This window comes from Ambystoma mexicanum, chromosome 1q (assembly GCF_040938575.1).
Source record: "Ambystoma mexicanum isolate Mex_15411 chromosome 1q, UKY_AmexF1_1, whole genome shotgun sequence".
Taxonomy (NCBI): Eukaryota; Metazoa; Chordata; class Amphibia; order Caudata; family Ambystomatidae; genus Ambystoma; species Ambystoma mexicanum.
Genome location: NC_090922.1, coordinates 202,019,014 through 202,039,964, shown reverse-complemented (window position 1 = coordinate 202,039,964; position 20,951 = coordinate 202,019,014). Strand labels below are relative to the sequence as shown.

The window sequence follows — 20,951 nt, the reverse complement described above, 5'->3', positions numbered from 1 at the left end:
TACATACCGCCACAAATCGAAAATCGCCACATCACCTGCAAAGAATAACGCAACACGCCAAATATCGGAATACAATTTAAATGCACATCCAAATGACAAAGGCCTCACAGCAATTTGTAAAATAACACCAAAACATCCATCATCACCGAGGGCTGCATCTGCAATAATTGACCAGCTTCCACTTGTGTGACGCCCTGTACCATCATGGCACACAGGGCCAACATCAACGTTCCAAAAGGCAACATGGAAGCGGCAAGAACCGCAGGTCCGTCCCATGAGGCAGGCACTAGTCCAGCTGAAAGGCCGAAATGTTGCACCTAGCCACCAGAACAGCGTAAGGGCATGTGGCCCATTGGCGATCGTCCCATAAGATCGTAATGCTGCTCCACTGATTCACCCGAAGCTGCAGGTGTCGAGAGTAAAAACCATCTGGAGGAGTGGCGTACAGATGGCATCTGCAATAGGGCAGGAGATACCTGTCACCAAAATGAAACACAAATTAACCGATTGCACTACATGACACATGATGCATCACTATCTTCATTCAACACACCAAATCCACACCCATATGCATGCTAGGCCACTCCAAAGGAATATACACACCCCTAAATCAGTATCGATACATAACGAAACCAATCGAGGTTAATACACCATTGGCAACGTCGGTTACTGTGCATGCGTCCGTCAAGATAGAACCCATGACATGGGATTAGTAACGTGCCTAGACACAAGTGTATGAAGGCGCGTCGAGACAGGGAGGATCCGACAAGGGCAGATAGACGTAAGTCCCACTATGGCAGCCTTGCATCACATAGCGCAGGGGAAGGGGATTGAATCAAAAAACACATGTACATGGCAGACCCTAAATGGAATCATCTGTCCATGCATCCATTCATCATTCCCTCATCCCGCAATGAAAACGCATGAACATTCACTCACATAATATGTGAAACTTCCATCGCGTCTGTGCGTAATGCAGTCTGCAAAAACCACTGTGCTCCTGGCCGGATCTGTAGTGTCGTGAAGCTAGATGGACTTGGGAACATCCTGCCTTATCGTCCACTACGCTATTGCGCATCCCATTCAATTCATGTCATTCATTGCTTGCTCGTTATGGGCCCTGTCCCAAGGACATTCAACAATAGAACGTTACATTTCCAGGCAGACCTGTGGGCGTCTCCTCACCGCTACTTCGCAACCAAAAATCCTGGCCTTCGAATTCCTCACTTGCAACATTACGTCGAAAAGGCTTCTGTGAACGCTTGCATTCACAATTACATCAATGTAGTGCGGCTGTGTGTCATAATGCTAACTGGCTGCAATCACAAATGGGACGCCACGCCCGTCGGTGAAGTACGATACTGTGCTGCATGAGGGTCGGCCATCGATCGAGCCCTACATACCACTGACTCTTCACAGGTATGTAAGCGGCTGCAATCATAGCATGTGTAACAATGGGAGCATAGCATGAAAATCAGTCAAAGTACATCACACTGCCATCGGGATTTGATACATGATTCCAACCCCAAGATGCCATGCGGCCAAATGCAGCCTTACGTGCGGGACGTGCTCGGCCAGAAGGGATTGCATCTGCCACAGATTCATTCAATCAGCACAGGTGGAGGCCATACAGGCCGACAGCACATATATAGCAGACCCAAACCCCTCCCACAACCACTCCCACTCCAAAATGCTACCGGCAGGACTAGCGATGTTGGGCCTGGGGCACCAGATAGCACTGCAAGTGCTACAACTACAAGAAGACGACGAACAACAACAGGTACAACAACCGGGCGCACAGGGGAGACGGAGGAGAAGGAGGAGGAGGAGGGCAAGGCAGGGTCAGCAAGGCCCACAAGCACTGCCACTACCACCACGCAGGCGGCCCGCAATCCCACGCCTCCGAGCTGATCCGTTCAACCTCACTGCTGAGCAGATCCACACCCTCTACCGTTTGGACCGGGACACCATAATCGCCATTGTGGACATGACACATGCTGACCTCGTGAGCATGATAGATAGCCCAACCGCCATCCCACCCCTACTGAAGGTGGTGTCTGTACTCCACTTCCTGGCCACAGGCACCTACCAGCACACAGTGGGACAGTTGCATGGCATTTCACAGCCACTGTTCTCACGGACACTCTCCCAAGTGCACGATGCCCTCCTGAAGCACGCCGACGACCACATCACACTACCACGCACGTACCAGGAGATTACCAACGCAAAGGTGGGATTCCATGCACTTGGCGGCATCCCGGGTTGCATTGGTGCCATCGACTGCACCCATGTTGAATTGGTTGTCCCACATGCCATGGAGGTCCAGTACCGCAACCGGAAACAATTTCATTCAATCAATGTGCAAATGGTGTGTGACTCCAACAAGATCTTTACGCATTGTTGTGCCAGATTTCCAGGATCTACCCATGATTCTATGGTCCTGAGGAACACAAGAATACCACGCTACATGGAGCGACACGCAGGGCACAGATCCTGGCTACTCGGTGAGTCTCATTCCATGCATGACATCGTGGCCCATTTGATGCGTCAATGACCTTGCAGGAGGGGGGGGGGGCTACTTAGCACTATCATTCCACTGACACCCTTTATTCGTCCCATACAGGTGATGCCGGGTATCCACTGAAGAGATGGCTCCTTACACCAATCCGGAACCCACAGAACCAGCATGAGGAGGACTACAACCATGCCCACTCACGTAGCCGTGTGGTCATTGAACAGGCATTCGGCCTACTGAAGGCTCGTTTCCGCAGCCTCAGCAGGTCTGGCGGGGCACTCATGTACAGCCATGAGAGGGTTTCTAAGATGGTCATGGCATGTGTCATGCTGCACAACATGTGCATACGTAGGAATGTGCCCATGCCCCCTGACGCTGTACTGCATGCACCTGAAGATGATGATGATGAGGGTGGGGATGTGGAGGGACGCCAGGGAGTCCATGAGGCACAGGATGCACGTGCAATCCGACAGAGCATCATAGATGCATGCTTCTAGCAACCACGCATGGTGCCTATTACACGGTAAGGGGACCTGTGGCACTGTGTGTGTGTAGTACAGGCACATAGTGGACTGTACGCCTATGAAGGCCTCGTACGCAAATATCAATGTCCACACATGTCATTGGATGATAATGAAGTGCTGTATTGTTAATGTGATTTGATTCATACACCCTATGGACCCGCCACCCAGTGAAGCCCAACACACCCCCTCCACCCTACTTCCTCCCCCCCCAACACCAGTGTCCAGATATGCATGCTGCCCGTGGGTAGACGCTATTGCAAGCCCCCTCTACGGGTATCAGGGGCACCCCTGCCCGTGGAGCGCAGGTTCCTGCCAGATCTGCGTTGGGGGCTGCCCTGGACGGAACTTGCCACGGATGACGTCTCTGCCTGCTCGCGTCCATGCATGTCTCTGAGGGTTTGTGAGAGCTCCGAGAGCACACGGCGCACAGCAGCAAGTTCAGCACAAACGTCTTTGGACGTCGCATGCAGTTCCCCCCTCAGGCTCTCGGTGCTTCTCTCCATTTGTGCTCTCAGGCTCTCGGTGCTTCTCTCCATTTCTCCCCTGAGGCTCTCACTACTTTTCTCTATTTGTGCCCTGAGTGTCTCGGTGGATGTTTCCATGGCTGCCCTGGAACCCCCGCATTCATTTGCATGGTCCTTGAGTAGCGTGGACGCTTCCTGCTGTTGCTCGATCAGCAGGTCGAGGGACTGTTGCCTCTGCTGGGCCATGGACATTTGCGGTGGTGTGACAGGGGGGCTGCTCAACACATGTTGCCTTGGCACAGGACTTGTGGGGGTTGGCCAGTCGTCGTCTTCAGGGTGCCCCTGCGTGGTTTCGTCATGGTGTAGGGGATGGAACATGCAGGGGGATTGGGAAAGGTCATGGATGGTACCTACGTCGCCAGCACTGTTTTCCGTGTCGGAGCATGCTGGCATGACAGCTGTGTCACCTATGGTGCTGCTACCACCAGAGGCAGTGCCATCAGATACGTTCTTTGGGGGGACCTGTGGTGCTGGGGTTGTGGACTTGCTGGCTGCTGGGGTGCCTGTTGCAGTCCCCTCCAGTGTGCTGGCACTTGATTCCTGCTGCTGCCGTGTCTTGATCCTTGCACCTGAGGTGGAGGCTCTTGGGACGTTGGTCCTGGCCCTCTTTGCAGGCGTGCTGGTAGGGGTGTCCTGCAGCTCGTCGTTGGTATCGGACCCTGTGGTGGAGTAAAGAGGGGCGAGCGTTAGTTATGGGTCTGTCGGATTTGGAATGGCAACGTGTCAAATGCATTGGGGTGGTACATGAGGCTGATATGGGACTGGGCCTTGGAGGTGGTCTCATTTTCGTGTGGATTGAGGATGCATTCATTTGGCTGCCTGCAGTTAGGGGGTGCATGCTGCACATGTAGGGGTTGTTTATGGCATCTTGATTAATTTGTTTATTCATTCTGACTTTTAGAGGGCGCTGTCAGGGCAAAGTATGTATTGCACTATGGGGTCACATGGTACTGCACATGTTCGTGGTTTGTGGATTTCGCATTGTTTCTCTTGGCAAACCTACCTGATTCTCCGGATGTCGGCACTCCTTTCTCCATCCCTCCGACTCCCTCTATGCTCTCCATTCCTATGGTGGAGGCGCAGATCTCCTCCCAGGGGGTCAACTTGATGGGCGACTCTGATCCCCCCCCGGTAGCTGTGGCGATGTTCCTGTTCGCAGAAAGTATGCTGCGTACGCGGATCCGCAGGTCGTCCCACCGCTTGCGACATTGCTGTGGCGTGCGGGGTGTTGTCCCCACCGCACTTACGCGCTGTGCCACAAGGGCCCATATGGCCTTCTTGTTGGCAAGGGCCGTCCTGGTCATTTGACTGGAGAAGACGACGGCGGCATTTTCCTGCAGGGTCTCGGTCAGCACGGTCAGTTCCTCTCGGGAGAAGTGGACCTGCCGCTTGCGATCACACGCTTTCTTGGCTACCTTTCCCATATTTATTTTTTGAACTGGGGTTGCTAACGGGTTGGGATGTGTGTCAGGGTCGGATTTTTAATGGTTGTGTTGGGATTCGGATTTTATAGTTGTGCGGCGTGCTGTTTCCCGTTCCGGCCACATGCTTTTACTTCCGTTTCCGTATATTTACGGTGCCCGTAATTTGCGGTGCCCGCTCATTACGGTGCCCGCTCATTACGGTGACCGCTAAGATGGGTGGCGGTATTGCACCTGGTGCAGCGTACGGCGGCGGTAAGGGCCGTTTTGGGGTCATTTCCGCCATCGCAGCCTTTCGGATTCCGCCATGGCGTAATGCTCGTGCCCGATGGGTCGTAATTAGCCGCACTTTGCTCCTTCGTGCAATGGCGGAAACGCTATTTACGCTGTTGCGGTCCGGTCAGTCAATTTCCGCAAGGGTCGTAATGAGGGCCAATGTTGTGCTTAATCTGCAAACTCATGTCACGTTTAATCTAAGTGCAATTCTGAATTTAGGGGTTATTTTGAATCTAGGTGTTATCTTGAACTAAGTGCTACTCTGAACCTAGGTGCTATTCCCAATCCAGGCGCTATTCTGAATATATGTGCCACTCTGAACTCATGCGCTACTCCGATCCAAGATGTTAATTGGTACACTGGTGCCATTCTAAACCTAATGCTGTGCTAATTGACAAACACGTGCTATTTTTGACTCTAACTGCTAATCTGCACATCTGCGCTACTCTAATCTAAGGGCCACTTTGCATACCTGTATCTGAGTCAGATGCCAATCTGCAACCATGCGCTACTTGGATTAGGTGATACTCCAAGCAGGCCGCACTGACTACACTTACGCGCCTACTGCTAGATTTTGACCCTAGACAGGACACACATTGCACCCTACCCACCTCACACAATGTTCCTCCCGGGCCTTTACTCTATACTACTGAGAATCATTCTCCACATCACCAATTCTGCATGCCTGCCCAGCTCACCCCTTAACTTGACCAGCCTAGGCACCAAATCACCCACCCTCACAGAGCCCAACACCACAATCATGCTTACCCTACTCGCTCCCCCATGCCTTTCGGACAGGCTAACCAGATTACGATCCAGACTTCCCAAAATACACAAGCCTAGAGCCAGGGACTCCACACAATCCATACTCACATACCGAACATCCATTAGCCCCTGCGCTAACCTTACGCTAAAAAAACCCAAACCTAAACCCGTCAACTCCACTACAACTAACAACAGAGCGCTCATCACATCATCCACCCCCACCCCTGCCAAAGCCAATACCCTACCTATAAAAGGTGCCCTCATTAACGCACGCTCCATGATTGCCTATGCCACGGACATCACTGATCTCATCTTAGCTGAAGATCTAGACCTCCTAGCCATAACAGAGTCCTGGCTTCATGCAGCCGCAGGCCCAGCCCTTTCGCTAGCCATCCCCACTGACTACACCATCATCCGAGTGGACAGAACTGAAGCTAAAGGCAGAGGTTTGGCCATCATTGCCAAGACCCACCTTAACATCAGACTTAACCCCGCTACACACCTCCCATCATGCGAATCACTTACAGCCAAGCTACCCACTGCCAACTCCCAAACAATATCCATTCACTTACTATACAGACCGCCCGGACCCCTGGGATCTTTCGAGGAAGACCTCAATGCCATCCTTACCGACAACCTAAAAAACTCCTCACAATGCCTCCTCTTAAGAGACTTCAATCTAGGCTACAAAGACCCCAAAGACAATCAAGCCACTCTCATCAGTAACACCCTGTCTGAACTAGGCTTCACACAAAAAGTAACCAGCCCCACCCATAACAAAGGGAGAACCCTTGACTGGAAAGCAGACTACAACTGTGCCGTATCAATCACTAACAACACTCCCCAATCCTGGACCGACCACCATCTCCTCTCCTTCTCACTTGAGGCCTCAAGCCCTACAACCAACATGGCACTAGCCCCAGCCATCCCCACGAGAAGCATAAAAAATATTACAGTAGAAAAACTGATCCTACTCCTTCTTCCTACACTTAGCCAACTCCAAGACTCTAATCCCTATGACCTCGTAGAAGGCTATAACAACACCATGCGCATAGCCTTAAACGCCATTGCACCATTGAAACTTAGAAAATCGAAACCAAAAAAGCACCTCAACCAATGGTTCTCCAGCAATCTTAAAACCCTTAGATTGGAAAAGCGTAAACTGGAACAAGTCTGGAGACAATCTCCGACAGACCATGACAAACTACTGCTTAACAAAATAACGGCCAACTATAAAAAAGAAATCATAGCGGCCAAACAAGAATCCTGTAACCAGAGAATCTCACAATCCAATTCCAGCTCCAGAGAATTATTTACTATCCTGAAAGAATTGGAAACCCTGGTAAGAATCCCAGATACTTGCGTTAAAAACAAACAATGGTGCACCAGTGTCCAAAATGCACTAAACAACAAAGTCACTGGCCTTCAAACAAAAATTAAAAATAAGAAAGACTCCCTCACCAATCTTACCAACCCCATTAACGCCCACTCGAGCCCTCCACCTTCACACCACACACCCAACACTGCTCACTTCAGCTTTTCCAAAGTCTCTTCTCTCGAAGTAGAAAAAATCATTCTTGGCCTTAAACCCTCCAACTGCAAAGGCAACCTCTGCCCCCCACAAATCATTAAAGACGCGGCAAGAGACCTCTCGCCATTCATCACCAGACTCATCAATGCCTCCTTTTCCTCAGGAACAGTCCCCAGTAACCTTAAAGAGTCCTGGGTCCTCCCTCTCCTCAAAAAACCCTCCCTCGACCCCTCCATCCCAACCAACTACAGACCGATTACCACCGCCCCATTCCTGCTCAAGCTACTAGACAAGACAGCATACCAACAAATCCAAAAATATCTTGAAACAAACGACCTTCTAGGAATAAGACAATCCGGCTTCAACATGGAACCGAAACCGCCCTGATAGATCTGAAAGCCCAAATAGACGTCCTTAGAGATAACAGGAAAACTGCATTACTACTCTTGTTAGACCTCTCCGCAGCGTTTGACCTAGTTGACCATTAAATCCTATGTAATCATTTAGACTCAGCTGCCAACTTTTCACAAGAAGCCATCAGTTGGATTGAGTCATTCCTCAACAACATATCCATGCGAGTCTTCTCCTCCTCTGCCGCCGCCGAACCCATCCCCATTACGTGTGGAGTCCTACAGGGCTCGTGCGTCTCCCCCACTCTGTACAACGTGTTCACGAAGCCCCTGTTTAATGATCTGGATGGCCTGGGTATCACCTACACTAACTACGCTGATGATACACAGATCCTAATCCCGTTGACGGGAGATTACAAGCAGGATTTGGCCTTGGTGAACAAGGTGTATCTCATCATCCAGGCATGGATGGCTTCGCACAGTCTATGCCTGAATGATGACAAAACTGAACTCATCATCCTTGGTTCCACTTCCAACCTAGACAAACTCGACCACAACTACGCCAACTTCATCATAGACGGGAACCTAATCAAGGTTTCCAAAGAAGTAAAAACCCTAGGAATATACCTCGACTCCTCCCTAACTTTCCACAAACAGGTTAGCTCGATGGCATCCTTTACGGCCTACACATGTAAGCTTATAAGAGCAGCCAAACCCTCCCTCTCCACCCACAGCTGCACTACACTAGCCAGAGCATTGGTATTATCCAAACTGGACTATTGTAACGGCCTCTGCATAGGAGCCACCAAAAACATCACCAACAAAATTCAGACGCTACAAAACAACGCTCTTAGGGCAGCGCTCAATATTCCCAGGAGGGAACACATTTCCAATATCAGGAAATCCCATAACTGGCTCAGCACAACAGACACAACAGACAAAATCCTGCTTAAAGAAGCATCGCTCACCCACAAATGCCTGAATAATGCTGCCCCACGCTATCTGGCAGACAGAATATGCAAACACACCCCCATCAGACCCACCAGAACCTCCAATGCTAATCTGCTCACTGTCCCCAGGTTTAAACGCACCAAAATGGGTGGCAATAGCTTCCAGGTGAAAGCACCTCAACACTGGAACTCCTTACCACCATCGCTCAGAACTCCCCAATCTTACTCACTTTTTAGATGCAACTACATCCACTGGTTAAAGAACACGAACCATTAACACCTCTAATACCACACGGCTGCTCTCCGCGTTGCATGCTTTAAGTAAATCTGTAAATTTGTAATATTAAATTTGTAAATATTTGTAATCCTTTAAATATGTTTACTGCATTATCTCCTGCCAAACTGTACACATGTTCCTTCATCGTCACACTGTAATTATGTAATGTAATGTATAATTATGTAATGTAAAGTATAAGCAACCTGTAACCAAGCTTTGAATCACCTTGCTGCTCATGCGCCCTCATACCCTCGGGTCTGGTGCGCAATACAAATGAATAAACTACAAACTACAAACTACAATTGCCACCAATTGTTAACAATATTTACTTACACAGTACAGACCAGTTGGTTTTGCAAATGTTAGTGCTTCATAGAAACGCAACAAACAATCCTGACAACACGTACAGTGTGCATGGAATAAGGCAAGAATTGTACCACTGTGCTAGAATGGTGAGATTCACTATAAACTCACAAGAAGATCCACAAGAATGTCTAATGTATTGGAAAACAAAAGCATACCTGTAAATGAAATCTTCCAGATTCCGTACATGTGGAAACATACATGCACTCTCTGTAGCAATGTGATACAGGAACAAATCCCAAATGAGCGATTTGTGTAAAATGTTAACTGTCTATTATGCACTGTAGTAAGTTTTCATAAAATACAAAAACTAACATATCTTTTTTTTATCACAGAAATTAACAAAGGATACTTCTGCCAAGTACTAAAGACATCTTAAACATATATGGATTCTGAACAAAGTAAGGCGTAAGTATATTAGCAGTCATTTTGTACACGTGCGAACCTACACTTCAAATCTATGGTAGCAATATGCTGCTGTGGCTGTAGGCTGGCCCTTGCATCTTGGTTGTGTAACCTACCACCTACGGCATACGACCAAGGTACAAAGGGTATAGTTCCTACCCACAACCATGGTTACATATCAAAACCATGGTCCTTGTAAATTAACTACTTTTAAGTTAACTTTTGGGACCATCGTCTGCAGCCATGCAGCCAAGACGCTAGGACGTGTACACAACTACCGCATTACACCACACCCATATTCACTTATAACCCCACTGCTTATGACTTCAGTCTAGGGTGCATGGTTTTGGACATGCAGGCAACACTCTGGGTCCAGGGCAGAAACACCACAGCATATTGGAACCATTGTGCCTTGTAATTTCACTACAGAAAGTTTGTTTTGGGAGCATAGCCTTCGGCCATGCTCCAAAAACGCTACGCCCTCCCCACAACCATCTTAATGATGTTGCATAGTACAAGTGTACCTATAGCTGTGATATGTTGCAGTAGTTTGTAGCCACAGGCTACAGACGTGAGTGTGAGGCCATATATTTATCAATGAATGGGTACATAGTATATAAAATGCATAGGTGCTTACAACTGCAGTGCGTATTACTTTGTTGAAATACTCTACATCATGGCACTACTACCAAACCATATGACATCCATTGGGGCATATAACATACAAATGTGCTTTTGGGGCCATGCACCCATAACTGCAGCCCCTCCCCACGGCTGCCTGAGTGATGCACTACCACACCATATCACACCCATTGTGCCTTGTAACTACACTACATATAACTGTGCTGAGTGATGTTCAATACTAGGGGTGTCTCTGTAGCTGTGAAATGCTGCAGTGATTGTGGGCAGGGCCTAAAATCTTAGGTGTGTGTCCATACATTTCAATATATGGATGTGAAGTGGCTTATAACTTAGAAGTTTCTTCTTGTGTGCATGGCCTTTGGCCATGCAGCTTAGACTGTACACACTCCCCACAACCATCTGATCAATAATGAATACTATAGGTGTACTCATTGCTGTGACATGCTGCAGTGTCTGTGGACAGGGCCTACGGCCTACGGCCATGCACCCAAGACTGTAGGCCCTGGCCACAATAACCGCAGCATATTACACCCATGGTTGGGTAAAAATCAGTAGCATACCCATAGAAGGAAACATTGTAAATGTAGCATGTACTGAATTTGTACCCAAAACTCTTGGAGCTGGCCACACCTGCCAGATACATAATCGATTGTGTGGATGTGAAGTATAAATTTGATAAGCTGCAGTGGTTGTGCGCAGTCATACAGCCTGCAACCATGCACCCAAAAGTATACATCTTGGCCACAACCACCGCACTAGATAAAACCCATGTTGGCTTGTAAGTGAAGAGGTTATAACTTTGTTGTTGGGTGCATGGCCTTTGGCCATGCACCCAAGAATGCAGTGTCTCCCCACAAGCACCTCAGTGATGTGTGGTAGTTGGGGTTTATCTATAGTTGTGGTATCCTTCAGTGCTTCTGGCCAGAGGCTGCACTCCTAGATGCATGTCATGGCTTGGACGTCCAGTGCTTAAAACTTTGTTCTTGGATGCATGGCCTTCGGCCATGCACCCAAGAGTGTACACACTCCCCACAACCAGGCAATCAATACGCAATACTACGAGTGTATTCATGGGTGTGACATGCTGCGGTGGTTGTGGCCAGGGCCTACAGTCCTGGAAGTAAGGTCTTCAGCCTTCGGCCGACGGCCATGCATCCAAGACTCTAGGCCCTGGCCACAACCACCGTAGCATATCACACCCATGGCGGCGTACTAATGAATACAATACCCATAGGAAAAGTAATGCAATTACGGCATGTTGTCAATTTCAATGGTCGCTAACACCTCGCATGTCCTTACAACAGTTACAGTTACAAGTTGCCTTTGCACTGCATGGACTGAAATGCTACTGTTATTGGACCCCTCATTTTCTGTGCGTACAAAGTGGCCATAGAAAATACATCATGAAGACCGACCGCCAGAACAAATGCATTGATCACCCATGTCTTACTGTCTGAACCTTTCCCAATGCTCTATGACACAGCAAAATAGTTTTATAAATATAGCATGTTTGTGCTGGTTGTCGCTCAGCTATCGGCGGATCCAAGATGTCGGGCGCATCCAAACAATCTGAACAGAACACGGCTCGTTGCAGCCAATCGGCAGAAAACGTTGTGTGTCTGCGGTCATGACACCAGCCCCTTAGCCAATCAGTATCTTGTCCGCGGAGCGAACAGGGAAGTGTGACCGCAGAGCGCACATAGATATCACTGATTTTTTAAGACCTACTTTTTGGTCATTTTAAAGAAAAGTACTGCACGGATTGTCACCAAATTTACAAAAGCACGCTGCCCCTGCCGCAAATTTGGTGAAAATCCATCCAGCGGTTTGGCCTGTAGCCGTGCGCAAAGTTTTTCCCCCATTCAGTCTATGGGAAAAAAAGACGTTTTGGGACACCCCTCATAACTTTGCCCCCCCTGGACGAATCCTCACCAAACCTTACAAAAGAATTCAGAGTGCCCATATACTTTTTTTGCAAATTTTGGTAAGGATTCGTCCAGGGAGAGCGAAATTATAAGTCGCCCAAAAAGTGCTCTTCCTATGGAAACAGCAACTTAACCATAACTACACGGCCACTATCGTGGCTGTGTAATGGGCAGGTTTACCATTGGGAAACAAAACATCTATTTTTATCAGTAAATATCTTAAGAATGACTATCGCCACTCCCATATATTGTGGCAACAGATGAGGATACAGATTGACAAGTGAATTTGGGCATGAAAAATTGTGTGAATCTGACGCTTATGTACTTCTATCATCACGCATGCACAATAGCATCATTACGTAAGACTTATGCATGCCCACCATGCTGCTTGCATTTGAAAGCCTTCCCAATCCAAACTAGATAGAGAGATATGAGAGTGAATCACAATTCCTATTTTATCTTAGTAAAGCTCTGGTTCAAACTGGGTTGGGAATAGTGCTGACATGTTAACATAATGGTACCTGCTTACTGCAAAGTCATAGCGCTAATTAGTTGAATACATGTTATATGTGTGGTATCAAAATAATGTTTAGTTTGTTGCTAATATATGTAATGAATACAGCAAGGAATTTGTACACTGCTCAAAATAAGTAGAACATTATCCTATGTACACACAATCAAAATGGAAATATGTGGTATTTGCTACAATAAAAATGAAAAACTTTATTGAAGCCACTGTCTAAATTGTCTTAAGGGCTATGAAAATCCTTTCACATTATGCTATTCAATATTCTCTTTGAGCCCTTTCTGATGTTGTGTAAAAAAAATCAGTTTCTGCTCAATCAATGTATGGTTAATATCAACTTAAGTTTTACCTTTTACTTTATTTGATAATGTTCACTGGAAATCATTAAATTGATACACACTTAGTGTTCTGTAATATGTGTTATGCACATTCTATTTGTGTTTCCTACATGATGTAATCAACATGGGCACATGATCATATAGATCACATTTCGACTCACATAATTGGTGAAATCCTTCAATATCCATCTTTCTGGACACCCAGTAGCTATCTGTCTGTTTTTCCTAGTGTTTTGCACATTGCATTTACCAGAAGGAAGATGTCCTTGTACAAGATTAATTCCCTATTGTTCTGTTAACATAGTATTTGTCTTATCTGATTTTCTATGGACATTACTCATTTTGAAAGCAAAAAATGGGGGAATCAAATTTGACTTCCACTTTATTAATAACCCTCCAATTCTGTTTATGCAAATTTACATTTGATTTGATAGATTGGTAAGTTTTAACACACACTAATGTATTATCTGTTATACATTTTAGTTGCTGCCTCTCCTAATGTAATGTATGGGCCGCCCCTGACTTCCAATTATTTGTTCAAATGTTTGCCTTCAATAATGTAAAAGTCCTGTGCACTGTTGTTTGCATTTCATACATAAGAATTGTCAAAAGGGCAAATCTGCTTTTCTATGCTTGAATGGTGAACATTGTAGTGCATGACAGCATTTTTATTGGTGCCTTTGTGGTAGGTTTTGACTTGTAGTGTTTCTTTACAATGATATATTATAAGATCAAGAAAATGATCTGACTCATTCCTCATCGTGTGAGTGAATTTGAGATATTGATTTTTGAGTGTAAGCTCACATTAACAATTGCATGGAAACTTGATGTTTAGAAGGATAAGTATCTGCATATATGAATGTATTTTCAAACATTTCCCGAAAAAGATCTGCTAATTTGGGAGCCATAGCAGCTGTGCCCTGAATCTGTTTATAAATGTTGCTCATAAATTGGAAGATATCTTTTGCCAAAACTATGCATTTGCGTATTGACATAAAATCGCTTTACACGTTATACACATATTCCTCAAAAGACCACTTTAAAAATGATTGAATAGTTCCTGTGGCAAAGAAAGAAAGGCTACCCCAGGCCAAACTAATTTTTTTGTGGAATGCACTGAACTAGCTTGACTACAAATATCTTCACAATTCTTCAAATCAAAGTCTGGCAGGGGGTGGGGGAGCTTTGATCACAGGCGGTCATTGGATATCTCGACCATACTTATAGTACACTACCAAGGGTGTCAAATATGGTGAAAATCAATTGAACTTGTGTTTTTAGGTGTATGTTATTATTTATCTTGAGCTGTTATGGTACATGTATGGTCTTTTCTGAATAGTACAAATACATGAAACAGAGGAATATATATATCCAGGGTAAATTAGTTTTAATGTTTGTCTCTCTCCTAACTGCACTTTCAATATCTTGGGCAGGTCCTTGGTCCACAGCTCAGCCATCTTTGTGTTGCACTGCAGCAGGGTATCTGACTAGTTTTGCATCCCTTTTGTATATTGAGACCTTTTGTACTAATGTGTGAAATCAAGTGCCATTGTGATGCCTGAGCTAGTACTGGGTGCTATCTGCTGTAGATGCACCAATTGGTATCTCTGTTATGAAATGCATGTGGGATATACCCATGCTTAGTTGGTTAAATAAATAAATTAATACATATTTAATATCCCGTGTGGCTCTGTTGAATAAAAGATCATAAGGGTTTCTCATAGCTATACACTAGTGCTATCCTACACTGCTATGATTACCAAACAAAAACAGTCACTTTTTTGTGTAGGTATCCAATAATTGAAGCTGTATCACATTAGATTTCTTCTCTCCAAGATAAACAAAGAATATGTTTGTACACAATTGGAATAACCTATAGTTACAGGATGTTTCTTGACACTGTTTTATTGCAATACTTTCATTGAGTACATTTGAAGCATGTTTATCTCATTTAAACTGACGTCTTTCTAAGCCAACAAAACATGTTAAACTGTTGGTCGTATTTTATTTGGTATTTATATCCCACATCTCATCTCCTTGAAAAGCTGAATGGAGCAGCTGCGGAATTTGTTCATTCTTCGCTGAGAGACCATGATGCTTGTGGCACAGTCATTCCAATCTCAGGCCACTGTCTGTACTGAAACAGATCCTACATCAGCTGATGGGTTCATGGAGGTCACATACATGAGGGCACAGTCACAGCTTGACTAGAGTTACAAGCAAGCCTGTCAAGCCTGTCGTGTCAAGAAATCCTTCTGTAGGGCATTCTGACACTCTCGGCTCCTGCAGACAGTTCGTACTGTGGTAGGGAGTCCTGTGACGAATCAACTTCCAGGGCACTTGTGGTCCAGGAGTGAATATCGCCTCTAGTACACCAGAAGGGATCCAAGCAGATTGGAAACACAAGCAAATTATAAACCTTCTCCAATTTTGGTAACGTGGACGGAACGGCAGGCGTATCTCGGAAGGGTCGTGGATCGTTGTCTAATTGCAACACATCGAAAATACAATTATTACCCAATAATAAAAAGGGACTGTCCAGTTTCAAGAAGGATAAGGGATGCACTCTGGATACTGACAGGAGGGTAGTCTGTATAGGAAACAATCGCAACAGTTCATGGATGCTTGGTTTCAGCACAAAGGGAGCAATGGGCATAAACAGTTCTAGGGGCCTTCTGAGAAGGACCAGGGAGACAGAACCACAATGTACCTTGTGGTTCTAATTGCACTTCTAATTTTGTTTTTAAAAAACCCAGGCGAGCGCACACCCACCGTGCAGATGGTGGAATTCCTCACAGACCCTAAGGGCTGACTGCCTATGCACCCAGCTCTACAGCATGCTGCCTCCCTTTCACAGCACAACATTGGTAAATGGCGGTACACTTCAACCCAATGAGCTTCTGGCTCACCAATCATGGCATACCACTCAGCTGTATGGAACAACTTCCTAGACTACATCTCACAAGAACCCAAAATGAATACCTACAAACAAAATCCAAAGACAGGTACACTGCCAACCTTCAATCATAAACCTAATACACCACCTGCTTCAACCTTCATATACCTAACACTTCACCTGCATGACTCCCCTCCCTCATTCATCCGGAAACCTACTTTTTTAACTATATAAGTACTTAGACATCCTAGGCACCCCTCCCAAATCCCCCTCCATCCACCTCAGCTGCGCTTCCCCCGCCACCCTTTCTCTCCCTCCTTTCATCTCCCTTTTAAAACCATAGCACTTACTTGATATACACTTTTACTTCTATACTAAACTGCACTTTCTTTCCATCCAACCATACACTTACTTCATTGTTCCTCTCCCTGCCCACTGCCCCCCCCCCTCCCACCCCACTCTATGTCTCCTTAGCAATTCGGGACCCTACTCTCGTGTTCCGTTGAAAGTATTTGCTTACTAGCCCTAATTAAATGTCAATGGTCTGTACACGCTTTTACATCCTGGCTGCGGCCAGGGGACTTCAGCTCCTTGAAGCATTCTTCGATCTGGTGCTTGTATATAAGACACCAATAAAAGAACATAAAATAAAAATAAAAGATCACGTCCATCTTTCATTAAAACGAACGTTTTTAAATGACATTTACAAATTCACATTCATCTTAAAAAATGTATTACTGCTTTAAATAAACAGTTTTAATGTTTATGGCCAACCGTCTTCTGCTGGTACAGACTACATTTCATTTTGACATAAACTCATCCAACAGTGGCTTTTGAACAGCGCCTTATGCAAGGCCTATTTGTCTGGCCAAGTTAATGATCTCGTGTGAAGTCACACTGCTCTCTGCTTCTACTGATTCTGTCGCGCTGTTCACACGTATGATGGCAAACTCAGCTAACATGGCCACCCGTGGGCTGTAGCATTCCTTGAACAAGAGCAGGTAGCACTGCAATGGCTTTACCTTAAGGTTTTCTTCCTTTTCAAGTACTCGGCCCAGAGTTAGTGCGTGTGCCTGCATGCAATCTATGTTAATGCCTTGCACACATCTGAACGAGTATTCACAGCTCCGAGTAACTGTAAAAAGGCTTCCTACAGGAAGGCAGGCAATCCTCTCTCGTTTTTCTTGCATTATGTTGACATGAGCAGATTGCATGGGGTACATCACAAGTGCAGATAATGCGGCCCAAGACCGCAGGGAGATTTAAATGCCATACATAGACAATTGAGGAAACGTGATTCAAAAGACAACCAAGACAGTGAGAGAAGAGCAGGGGAAATAGGAAATAGATGACTGTGGAGAAAAAGAAAGCATGGTAGACAGAATGGAGATGGATGAGCTGATGGACAGGGAGACCAAACAGAAGGAAAGAACAGTAGCAGAGGCGACAGAACGTGAAAGCAGAGAGAAGGGTTTTAGAGGCAGACAAAGGTAATAAGAAGCAAATCTTACAGCTCTTTGAGAGATGGAAGCGACAGCTATGGGAAGTAAAGTTAATATGGTGAGAAAAAGAGAGCGAGGAGTCAAAAGTTATGTCTAGATTGCGAGCAAATTCAGAAAAAGGCAATAGAGCAGGAGGAAAAGAGAGAGCAGAAACAGAAGGAGAAAGAGTGGAAGAAGCCGGGTAGAAAAGAACCTCCATCTTGGAGGGATTCAGATGAAGAAAGCAGGAATTCATACATTGCTGGATAGTGGGCAGCCATGCGGAAAGAGAAGTATGAAGAGTGTCCGACAAATCAAAGGAGAGAGAAAGATGTGTGTCATCAGCATTGAAATGGAAAGTAAAGCCAAAGTTAGAGATGATATCAGAAAGAGGAGATGTGTACAGCGAGAAAAGGATAGGGCGGAGAACAGAACCTTGGGAAACCCTGCAAAGGAGAGATGAGGAAGGTGAATAGGTACCCGACCAGGAAATAGAAAAGTTGCAATTAGAAAGATAAGAAGAAAAATATTGAAGGATAAAGCCAGAAAATTCAAGCGCAGAGCGAGAAGCAAGAAGTCTAGGGTGAACGACAGTGTCGAGCACTACAGACAGATCAAGGAGAATAAGGTTGAAGGACTGCTTGGAGTGTCTGGCAGTGAGGAGTGAGTTGCACAGTGAGCGACTTGAAAGAGAACAGCATTCTCAAGAACCTTAGAAGAAGCGAGATTGGGCGACAGTTAGAGGTCCAGATAGATCCAGAAAAGGCTTTTTCAAAATGGGGAGAATTACAGTGTGCTTAAAGGAAGTGGGGAAAGTAGAAGAAGAAAAAGAAGAGTTGATAAAAGAATAATGATATGGAAGAATTGCAGGAACGACTTTGGGAATGAGAAGTGAGGGTGATGGATCAATCAGGGAAGCAGTAGCCGAAGGCTGGAAATAATGGTAGCTGTCTAAGAATCAGATATGGGAGTAAAAGAGGACAAAGAAGGATGAAGAACGGTGGGAGGGATAGGAGAACGAAAGATGGGGTAGGACGATAAGGAAGATAGTAGTTTTGTGATCTAAGAGGAGAAACAGTTAGAGACAACCGAAGGGCAGAGCGAAGGGTTTAAAATACGAAGTCATTGAATTGAGCATGGTTGGGATTGGCTTGAAGATAGTCCGGATATCTCCTGCGTGTTACCTGGGACTGGATCTATCCACCATGTTTGCCAGTGTGGTACATGTGATTCCCTCAATATAGCCCAAGTACCTTCTGCTTGTTACCTGGGACTGGATATCTCCACCAAGGTTGCTGGTGTGGGCCATGTGATGCCCTGAAGATATCTTCTTTTACTTCACAATAAATATTTAAACTGCAGTCACTCCTATGTGCAAATGAGAGAGGAAAAGGGAGAGGGAGCACAAGGCACGGATGCTGAGATTGCACGAGGGGCAGGAAGGCAACTAGAAATCCCATCCTCCGTTTACTAGAGTCGCCACACCACACTTTTCACAGTAAAACACCACACTTAGTGATTATGAAAATGAATAAAAGTTGAATGCAGAGGTGGCTGTTCCTTGCTCTGGGTGCACTGGGCGAGGGGCCAGTATTGGTGGAGGTGTGAAAAATAGGATTGGTGGCAGACAGTGATATATTATTGTTAATGGTACAAATACGGAGGTGCTCATTTGGGGTTCTTCGGCCACAAAATCACTTTTCGTTCAGACTTTTCTACTACTTAAGAATGAGAAAATCTCAATAATCAAACTATGATATATCTTTGCCACTGCTCGTTCCCTGAATACACACATAGATGTCTATATTGCGTCCTCCAGTTAAGTCTTCTAAAAGTATGCTTAAGCAATGAACCCTGATGGGTGGGGGCTTAACCGGGCCAGGTAATGCCTCGGTCAGTTAGAAATCTGAGCAAAGCGAGGTCTTTAAAGATAGACCTGCGAAGGACAAGGGAGGAAAAGATATGTGGGGCCAGGGTGTGGGTGGATGATGGATTTGGAAATTGAGCTTAAGGGTTGGGGGAAGGGAGTGTGGGCTGGGGGTCCTCTTACCTTCATTCCCAGTGGGGAAGATTCCTCGCACTTCCAAGGAGGCTCTGAGGGGGGTATTTTCCATGAGGTAAAGACTCTGTTTGAGCCTCCTGATTGGCTGAGAGGCTGCCACCCACCCATCTCCTTCTGAGTGCTAATACCGTTTACACTGATGACATTCCTGGTCAGGGTCATCCCCACTCTGCCCAAGGGCAGACTGCACCCTGGTAATGCACTTTATCTCTCGTACCTCAACACACAGATTTCTCCTCTGGTTCTGGATTCATTCCCAGACCTAAACTAAGGGAACATGCAGAGAAGCCCCAACAAGTCTTCAGCTGTTTACTGTCAAACGCTTGCTCCTTTTTAACAGACTGTTTTCTGGTGCAGTTCTCTTTGAGGGCATCAGGGCCTGTCTAGTTTGATCAGAAAGGTTTTCCAGGTTGTGTCCTCTGAGCTTCAGATCAATGTCATCATTGTCAGTCCAGGGCCAGTCTGCATCCTGTGGGTATAGAGCGTTGAAAGCTTACTCCTATATGATAGCTCTCAGCATCACAGAAAAGGCTTGGAACCTTCAGTAATTTCGGCAATTATGTTGGTAGCTGAAACATATCACTTGTATAGGTGAAAAAGAAAGTACAAGAGATGTGACTAGTGTCAGATGACCCTGCAGAGGGCACTATAACAGTCAGTCACTCCCACGTCCCTCAATCAACCCCCAATCGCTCGCATAATTGAAGAAGATGGTGGCGGGATGTTTTCAGCAGGCCAGAGTTGGTTATTTTCAGATACGGTTGGTTGGAGTTTGGAGGACAATTGGGCCCATGCGCTCACTGGTGATAATACAATTGGTTACTGTGATAGGACCTACAGTCTAACACGTGGTTTGTCAGGGAACCAAAACTCCAAGATTCCCAGTGAATGAGTTTAGGGACGGGTTGTTTGGCAAACCTTGTTACGAAGAGGCGCTGGTGGATGGTTTTAACCAATGGTTGTAGTCATGGATTACTTGATTCTTGCTTGTTGAAATAATGGAGAAACTCTTGACTTGTTGTCATCAGTGAAAGTGTTAATGCTGATACACAAATAAACCAAAGGGCCTAGCAGGAGATGCTAGGTGCGTGATCAGAGGGAGCCAAAACGTGTCTCACCCGTAGTCTTTATCAAGGCAATGCAATGGTTGATGATCCTGTATAAGGGTTGGTGTGCCCGG

General features: G+C 45.9%; 1 protein-coding gene and 1 long non-coding RNA gene across 3 annotated transcripts in view; one reads left to right on the top strand and one right to left on the bottom strand.

Annotated features, from left to right (window-relative positions):
- GRIN2D (glutamate ionotropic receptor NMDA type subunit 2D) overlaps window positions 1–20,951 on the top strand; it is a 1,678,351-nt gene that overhangs the window by 456,594 nt on the left and 1,200,806 nt on the right. Inside the window, exon 1 of one of the 2 annotated variants that reach the window (XM_069637330.1) lies at window positions 9,829–9,897. The exons of the other annotated variant lie outside the window; for it this stretch is intronic. The gene's annotated coding sequence lies outside the window, so the exon portion shown is untranslated. Of the gene's footprint in view, window positions 1–9,828; window positions 9,898–20,951 lie in introns of those variants that run through there. 2 annotated transcript variants of the gene reach the window in all.
- The window catches only part of LOC138526530 (uncharacterized), a 618,058-nt gene that overhangs the window by 86,086 nt on the left and 511,021 nt on the right, over window positions 1–20,951 (bottom strand). The gene's annotated exons all lie outside the window — the stretch shown is intronic.